We start from the raw sequence: 8,629 nt of genomic DNA, 5'->3' as shown, positions 1-8,629 counted from the left end.
ATCATGAGGTACTGAATCACTCACAGTTCTTTCTATATTTTTTGGCATGTTCCCAGAGCTTAAGATCTTGCCTAACCTTATGCAGATCTCGCTTAACCTTAAGTAAAGTCTTAAGCAATTTCTTAAGCAGTGTAAATTCATACATTTGGGATACTTTTTCACATTTTTCTCTCTAACGCTTCATTGTTAATATCATTTTGAGCTAATTTTGGAATTCTTGAGCTTATATTGATTTAATCCCCAATTGTATATATTTCATTAATTGATTAGTTTACACAATTTTGCCCATCTTTGCATTCATTTTAGACATTGAGGACAATGTTTCATTTGAGTTTGGGGGTGAGGGCAAAATTTTTGCAAAATTTTTTTTAAAAAAAAATTTCTTTAAAATTTTCATTCATTCATTTATTGCATTTCATTCATCCATATATAGATAATCCATACACTTATACATATACCACACACATGTCTATACTCATACACATACATTTGCATATAGTTTTCATATAGATTACACTTAATTTTAATTTGATTTATGCATTCATTTTAGGATCATGCAAATCATAAAAATAAATTTTTACCTTGTCCTTAGAGGATTGAGAGTTGCTTTGAAGAGCAATTAGCTTACTTTTAGAAGGGTTTGATGGATTGAAAGTTCTAGATAGGTGCAAAGTTATTAGATTCTTGCTTTAGTTTATATCTTCTTAGCCAAGGGCCACCCAATCAATTGCATTGACTTTGAGTGCTTAGAGAAAACTCTAGGGTGAGAAGTAGCTAATTAATGTCTCACCAATCCTAGAACAATCTTTCTAAACCTTTCAAGGCGAAAGCATAGCATAAACTTGAAAAAAGAAATGATCTACGCATTCTTTGAATTTTAAACCCATATTTTAGCCTCAGCCAACCTCACTTTAAAATTTCCCTTTGGAACCAATTTGAGCCTACATTTATCTCTCTTATTCCTTTGGAACCCACATCAATGCCTAGCCATAAACCCAAACACTTACCTACCCTCCATGAGAATAATTCTTTGAGTGATAGATACACATAAAAAAAATAATAAATAAATAAATATAACAATTAGTTGGGAGAAGTGACTAAAATAAAAAGGCTAGTAAATTCAATTATGGTATGTAAAGTAATTCACCACCCAAGTACACAAAGAAATGAGTTTGTGGGTGAATTGAAAGGGACAATTATAATTCAAAATCAATATTATTTATGTAGTCCCTCTAAAAGCTTCAAAATTATATGCTAGCATTGGTGAATAGTTGTAAAGTTCCTTCCCCCATTTGATTCCCAAAAAAAAAAAAAAAAATTATGTGTCTTGATCTTTTAATAATTTAATTATTCTCATATTTTTTTACCTTTATCCTTTCCTTGTTAGCCACATTATCACCCCCTTGGCCCTATTACAACCCTTGAAAGTCCTTTTGATCTTTTGATGGTGTTTTGCTACATTAGTGGAGATTGGAATAGGAGAATTGCATATGGGATTGTGATATCATTAATCCATTCATTTACTTCCATCATTATTTGAGACACTTTAGTCTGTGGATTACCCTATAGTCTATTTAGGCATGATTATTCTTTGTGATAGATTGGTTTGGGCTTGATGATATGGATAATTGACCCAAGGGCTAAGCGGTGATAACTTTGGTGAGGATTAAACTCTTTGTACCTTGAAAGTGGGTATATGGTTTGTTGGTGGTTAAAAGTAAGCTTGAGAGTTTGGATAAGTAATTTTCATAAATTTAAGGTACGGTACCCCAAATTGCATTAATTGTTTTAATTTGCTTGAGGACAAGCAAAGGTTTGAGTTTGGGGAAATTTGTTACACTCATTTCATATAGGCATCTTAGGGTAGTTTTGCATACATTTTGCCCTTATATTTTAGTATATTTTATGTTTTTAGCTTTATTTTAGTTTATTTGTTAACTTTAGATACTTTATATTTAATTTTTGTAATTTTGTTATTTTTGATAGGATTTTATGGCAAATCGAAGATCAATGAGTGCATTAGGAAGTGATTTGAAGAAATTGAGAATTCTTTAAGCATGGAGGAAAGTTGAAGAAATCAAGCTTTGAAAGAGCAAGTTAGCCGAAATTTTGCTTAAGACTTTGCTTAAGATCCTGCTTAGGGTAAAGCGGCAGTGCTTAAGGTGCAGCACAGATTAAGCTGGAAGTCATGCAAGAGTAGAAAGAAAACCCATTTTATTCCAGTCTGCCGAGAATTGCTGAGGGTCTGCTTAACCTTAAGTAGTCAGTGCGACCAGAAGCTAAAATTTGCTAAGAAGCTGCTTAGGGTTAAGCCGTACCCTAAGCAGATTGCCCAGAACGTGAATAATGCTGCTGACTTGGATAATTTTACACCTCATTTCCTATCCACTCCTTGGCTCTTATTTACTTTTAGGGTAACTTTTTAGGACAATATAAATTCATCATTTCCTAGTTTTTGCCACAAGAGGAAAGGAGGGAGAAACAAAAAGGAAAGAAAATATAATAGAGAGGAGGAGACGCCATTTTTCTGGGGGAGGAGCTGCTGCAATCATTTTTGGAGCTCCAGAAACCAGAGTTTTGGGTTCTTCTACCTGGGTTTTTCTATTTTAGTCCTCTTATCATGTTTTTCTTTACTTTTCCATCAATCTTTCTTGTAAATACCATCATGAGTGAGTAAACTCTTTAGATTTCAGAGTTGGGAAATATGTTTTAGATTAATTGTGGATTTGGACTGGGTATTTCCTTATTCCTTCCTTGTGTGCTTGATTTACTTACCTAACGTTGGTACCCATTGGGTATTGTGTTAATCTTTGATTGAAGGACCGAAAGGTGAAAGTCATTGATAGATAATCAAGGATTGAAACTTAAAATCACCTAGATTTAGAAATAAACTAGGATTTTAAGAGGAATCAATGATTGGTTACAAAACTTAATGGGTTTTAGAGTAATCAAATAACATACGAAAGTAGGTTTGGTTATTTTAGAACACACTTTGGTTTGCTTGAAAAAGATATCAAAGGAATTTAGAATTAATCACCTTCAAACTCTATTTTTCCCTAAAAATTGGAATGCCCAAGAAAAATCCAAATTAATTTATGCATAAACCCCCAACTCTGGAATTACTTTTAACATAATTAGACTTTGATTTGAATTACCCATTGTTAATTTAGTTTAATTGCAAACTAGATCTAGAATTTATTTGTTTGCTTTTTACCCATTTCAATTAGATTAATCAATTTCCTTTGCTCATTTACATTTACCATTTATTCATTAATCATTAGCCCAAATAATCGCTTCATTCATAGTTTGGTACTCAAATAGCAAATCCTCATGGGAACGATACTTGATTCATCACTTTATTACTTGAGACGACCCGTATACTTGCGGATTCGCCCCACCAATGTACGGGGGTGCTTTAATTGTTTTAGCGTCTGGCGGCTAGGAGGGCGTCCTTGCAAATCAGATGCGCGGTGAAGATCTAATCATGCCGACAAATGCTTTAACTAACTCGGTCATCTATGAGGGAGTTAATTGGAAGTTATTTAACCCTTTTGCGTTCTCCAATCTCTACAGGTCGTCTCCTATTTCTTCCGACCTTCTTATTATGACCATCCCCTTTTTTCGATCTCTATCTCTTGCATCGGGTCCCCTATTATTTTTCGATCTCTCCCATTCTTGATCTTTCCTCTCTATCTAACTTGCATTGGTCAAAGCAATAAATTCTTCAGTTACCGATGCATCCACTTCAGGTTCTGTTGGTAATAAATGCGAAGGCTCTATATATATGCAGCAATGGGAAATTATCTTCACACCTCACTTTTCCTTTTTCAGTTTATTTTCAATGCACCCCTTCCCCCATTCTAGCTTTTCTGGTGATAATTCTAATTATGATGGCCATTTTGATTTTTCTTCGACTGTTTCCTTCACCCCTCGCCTAAAAATTTATGCCCCCGGCAATTGGAGAGCTATGAGAACGTCATCTAATGATAGTGAGGGAACCAGACTAATTTACCAATCAAGATCGAAAGTGACGGCCGTGCCGATCTCGAATCAGTCTATCGGTATAATCGGTAGATCGATTTCGGACAAGAGGACTGCTAATTTCAATCTTGATGTCGGTGACTGCCTCTTAAAGTTCATTTGGCTCCCAACCATATCGGGCGTCCCGACTGCAGCTCGGTTCTGGTCAATAACATCGGCGATGACTCCGCTCAATATCATGAGAGTCATAGTCACCCTATCTGAGCTGCACATCTATCCAATGTTTGTGGTTGGCTTTCTGATCAAACACATCTTTTGACTCAGCCACAAGACTAGGCTTTGACATAGACCAGCATTCTGGGCCTCGGATTAGTCTTAAGCTAGGTAGAACGTAGTGCTGATTTTGAGAGATCGCCCAAATGATGTAATCCAATCTTTTGAGATCGCCCAAATGATGTAATCCGATCTTTTGGAAATGAAATGAAATTTTTATTTGAATGTTTTTGTTTAGTTATTGCATTGGTTATTTTTCTGATTTCTGATAAGTATATCCGATCTGATCCCTAGACGAATCACCATTTGGTGATCAGTAAGTTTAGAAATTTATTCAATTTGATGACCTTAGTTAACCGATCTCATTTATCTGATTTTTATTATGTTTCTGAAACCTTCTTGCGACGTGTCAAGAAGATGGTCCGATTTCGCTAACCAATGCGTCGCTTAGGACTTCGTGAGCATTTAGTGCTCATATGGGTATAAATAGGGGAGAGGTGACTCATTTACTTCCTTATGTCATTTTAGAGCTTCCACTAGTAATTTCAGCATTTCCTCTCATTTTCTAAAGTTTTCAGGCACCGATTACACTCCGGTAAGGATTTTGATCTTTCCTTAGTTAATTTTCCTTTTTGTTTTCTGAAAATGATCGGTACTGAGGGTCAGAGAGCTGTGAGCCCGCCTTCTATCCATATTTCATGGACCTCAAAAGAAGGCAATGTGATCAGATCAGGCGGATGATCCAGCACGGCCATCGTTCTGGTTACTGGTCCAGCTACCAGACCGAAATGAGGAATCTCTTCGAGAAGGGAAAACCTACTAGTCAATGAGCTGTCATCCGTCCTGAGAGAAATCGATCTGCAATCCATAAGTCGGGAGTATAATCTACAGATCGACTCCTTTGAATTGATCAAATGCCATGGCAACTTTTAGGCCGATCATTTCTTTGAAGAAGGCGATCTCATCATAGTATACGAAGAACAGCTGAAGGCCAGGCTCCTTTTTCCCTTGGATGAATTTTACAAGGTCGTCCTAAAGTTCCACCATGTCTCGGTAGCTCAAGTGCAACCAAACTCCTGGCGAACTTTAGTAGCTTTCAGGGGCCTCTGCCGAGCCAAGAGATTGGAGCCCATGGCTAAGCTGCATAGGCTTGCCTGAAGGAAGGATGACGAATTCTGGTTTTTTCATGCAAAGACCAACTGCACGCTTTTTATCGATCTCCCTTCTTCGCTAAAGAACTGGAAGGATCGATTTTTCATCCTTAGGACTAAGGATCGAAACGGCTTTGAAGGGATCCCACATAATTAGAATTATTTGGTCCCCCAACTCCCTAAGAAACTCACCTTAAATAAGGACGAATACGCCATGGTGAAAGTGTTAAAGACTCAGGCGTCCACCCATAAATTCTCGTGCTTAGATGCGGTTATCGCCGAACTGAAGTGGTGGATGATGCGGCTGATCACCAATGAAGACTATGAGCTTCAGCTCTCTGACCTCGATCCTAGTACAGTCCATATCTCAAGCCTTAGTCCTAGTATAATCCATGTATGCTAGCCCTATTGTTAGGACACTTTCCTGGGGAGCTCAACTCCTCATCCAATCATTAGAAAGGAACCGTTCCACTCGAGGGAATCCTGGCCTAGCCAAAGTCATGGATGCCTCCATCTGCTTTCAAGAAAATTAGAACAGATTGGCAGAGGAGAGTATCGATGATATTTTCACTCAAACAATGAGTTTGGGCTTGGAGGCTATTGCAAATCAACATGTGATCAGAGAAAAAGCTCATGCCTTAAGGAAGGAGATTCTTAAGGTGGTCCAGGATGCCTCAGCTGCAAAAGCTCAGCTCTCCTCTGCCAATGATTTCATTGCCAAATTGGAAGATCGAATGAAGTATTGTGAAGAAAGGATAGCTAGAGTGGAGCGTGAACTTGAAGTTTCTCAGGCTGGTTGATCTGCCAATCTCGCTCGTTTTTCTGAGGAAATTCGAGCGAAGGAGGAGCAGCTCCAGGCAAAGGAAGAGGAGAGCACTATAAAAGAAGCTGGGGCATATGTGAATGCCCATAACGACCTCTTGGCCGAACTGAAGAAGCGTTATCCTGAGGAGGACTTCTCCTGGATGGATAAGCTCATCCCAAAGGTCGAAGAGGACAGTGATGAAGAGCCAGAGGGTGAGGGGAGAGAGGGGAATGTAACCGGGGAACAGGGCAGAGAAGATCCCCCTTACTAATTGCTTTGTATATTTTATTTTCTGGAATGAATTAAAGTCTTTTATATTCAATTTCTTGATGAGATCGGAAGTTATCCAAATTGTCTAAGTACTTACTTGATTGAATGAAGTTGAACATAGGAGCGACTATTAATCAAAAGGTAAGAGATCAGAAAAACATTACACGCGAACATGAGATCGGACTAAGTCATGACCAAATACCGAATGAAACTTTAAAATATTAGAATTGCAGAGATTTGACATTGACTTGAACTTTTAAGATCGGAACCATTATTAGACCGGATAGAAACCTTTACTTCATTTTAAGGAATATCTGAGGCATTCAAGCAAAAAGCCCAACCACAAATTAGCCAAATGAAGTTCTGCAATATTTGTACAGAGAGATCGGAGAATATCAGTAGGCAAGATTGGATGGTCTGGAGACCCAATATTGACTCGAACTCATCTGATAAAGACCAAGAGATCGGAAAACAATCTAACTTGAGCGTGAGATCGATTTGTTTCGGGGACGAGCAATCGGTAAGTTCAGAAAAGCTACCTTGTGATCGGGACATCGGTAGAGAACGGATAATAACACTTTGATTCTAAAAGACTCTTGACTTCGGAGGTCGGCCAAAATATGGTATCTACATATTTTATAAATATTTGAAAATTGGTTGTATTTAGTATTTAGTATTTATTAATTTAACAAAATATTAAATTATGATAACTATTATTAATATAAATGAAAAAAAAAGATTTGTATAAATCATTGTTTAAATAAATTAATTTAAAAAATGAAATGATTTATACATATTAAATTAATATTTATGAAATATGAAATTAAAAATTAAAATAAATAAAATAATAAAAGTAATGCATAAATATTTAAATATAGTTTCAAATATTTAATAACATCAAATTTTGATCATTAATTTATAATAGATAGCCTTTAATGATTATTAATCAATAAAGTTAATAATTAGATAATAAAATATAAACAAAATAAATAAATATTTGCATTAATTATCTTGATATGTATTAATATTTAATAATTCTTTTTTAGCAAATAGACAAAAGTGAAACAATTAGTATAAGAAACTTGTTATTTAAAAATTTGAATAAAAATATGAAAAATTAGATAAATAATTTGAATATACCTGCAAAATCATGCAGAACATTATTTACACAACAGATAGGACGGTACTTTGTGTCTTGTAGCATAAAGAAGGCTATCGAGTTATGGCATTTAATTTTTTTTGTGCATTATTTTGTTTATTTTTTCCTTTGTATTCTTACTAATTAAATGTATTTTTACTAAAATATTTATACATTACTAATATTATTTTTTAATTATTTCAAATTTTTAATTTTATATTTGATAAAAACTAATTTAATATGTATAAATTATTTCATTTATTTTTAATTAATTTATTTCAACAATTATTTATTCATAAATTTTCTGTTTCAACAATCATAATTTAATATTTTATTAAACTAATAAATACTAAATAATAACAATTTTCAAGTATTTATAAATATTTAATATAAATTAATTCACTATACTAATTTTATTAGTTTGCTAAATAAATATTAATCAACTTTTACATAATAATAATATTTGTATTTTTCAATTTTTTTATATTATATAATTATCAATTTTATGTACAATTTTCAAATTTTTTTTATACACAATAAATATTAATTTTTTTAATTTTAAAAAATTAATCTTTATATTTTTATTAATTATAAAAATATAAGGCCTTATTTGTAAATAGTTATAATATTTAGGGATATTTAATAAAATATATGAATGATTTGTAATTAACAAAAAATTTTAAGGACCTTAAAGTAATTAATCTACTTTTTAATAATTATAATTTATAGGGACTAATATAGGTTTTGCCAAACTTTAGGGACTAAATTATAATTTACCCTAAATTTTTTTATACCAGATAATTATTTGACCAATAATACAAAAGTGGTTAGACGCTGTTTAGAATAGCATCTAGCTGTTGGACGCTTCTTAGAGTAGTGTACAATAATTAGACACTATTTTAAGTAGCATCCAACTATTATTTTCCTCCACTTCAGCAATTATCTTTTTTTAATTGTTTATTTGCTGGACTATGACTAATAACCAACTTTCTCTCTCCTTCATGTCAGCCA

The sequence above is a fragment of the Hevea brasiliensis genome, chromosome 11, assembly GCF_030052815.1.
Source record: "Hevea brasiliensis isolate MT/VB/25A 57/8 chromosome 11, ASM3005281v1, whole genome shotgun sequence".
Lineage (NCBI taxonomy): Eukaryota > Viridiplantae > Streptophyta > Magnoliopsida > Malpighiales > Euphorbiaceae > Hevea > Hevea brasiliensis.
This window is presented reverse-complemented; position numbering follows the sequence as displayed.